The sequence below is a fragment of the Bombus impatiens genome, unplaced genomic scaffold, assembly GCF_000188095.3.
Source record: "Bombus impatiens unplaced genomic scaffold, BIMP_2.2 scf_1048, whole genome shotgun sequence".
Taxonomy (NCBI): domain Eukaryota; kingdom Metazoa; phylum Arthropoda; class Insecta; order Hymenoptera; family Apidae; genus Bombus; species Bombus impatiens.
The window spans coordinates 12,978-14,069 of NT_177467.1; the positions used below are offsets into that span (position 1 = coordinate 12,978).

Below are 1,092 nucleotides of genomic sequence, written 5' to 3' on the forward strand. Positions count from 1 at the left end.
CACGTAGGTCTTTTCTACGAACTATGCACTTGAAAAGACCGACGACACTTTGATGGGCCCGACGGTGCCTCGGCTCTCGCGACATTGTTTATGGTTCGCCCGATATCTCTTAGGCCTTTCGTCCACGATACTACATTAATAAGGGAACTAATTCATATCATACATAAAATAATAACAAATAGCAAGTACAAGCAATAATAAATTAATAGGGAAAATGAGAAAGGTTAATAAACATAGAAATTGCAATGTCAATCTAACAAATAAAATTTAACCACTAATAAGGGAACTAATTCATATCATGCATAAAATAATAACAAATAGCAAGTACAAGCAATAATAAATTAATAGGGAAAATAAGAAAGGTTAATAAACACAGAAATGGGTTAGAAATTAATCAAAATAGACTAACTAGATATTAACAACAAGATGTGACTAAACTCGGTGCAAAAGAATGAAGTTATGCTACACAAAATAACTGGTAACACAATACACAAAACATTAACTAAATTAAACAAGACTAAAGCAAGTCACGTATAATCAAAACAATGACTATTGAAATTCGATAACAACACAATAAATGCTATCACATTAAAGTAGCACACGGTATTGACACACACAATATCATGAAACACAAAACAATATTACAGAAACACTACTAAATAAAATTATAGTGATTAACAATTAGTTAGCTATTTCAACAACACGCTACTGTTGACATTAAACCAACGCCATACCAAAGATACACGCGAGCGACCATGTTGAAAATTCGTCGCGCGTACCCCACACGTACGCACCTCACACAAATAATAGCCAATATCATGTAATACAGCACCATAACAGCAATGTTAGCTACTAATAAAAAAAAAAACAAGGGAAGGGGAGAGAGTTAAAGAAAATATATATAATAAATAACAACTAACATAATTATAACATATTATATATATTATATACAGGGATATAGTATTCGTACAAAGAAAAAAGGGGGAGAATATATAATACAAATGCATTAACTATTTTTGTATGTGTGTACAGAACTGGTGGTGAACTTGTCAACCCTAACAATCCAGACGGACCCGCACCCGCAGTCGATCT

General features: G+C 32.8%; 1 long non-coding RNA gene across 1 annotated transcript in view; it reads right to left on the reverse strand.

The window, feature by feature from the left end:
• The window catches only part of LOC117152290, a 1,488-nt gene extending 685 nt beyond the window's left edge, over window positions 1-803 (reverse strand). The window contains exon 1 of the long non-coding RNA XR_004462628.1: window positions 514-803. This is a non-coding gene — a long non-coding RNA (uncharacterized LOC117152290). The remainder of the gene's footprint in view (window positions 1-513) is intronic.
• Between the last annotated feature and the right edge of the window lie 289 nt (window positions 804-1,092).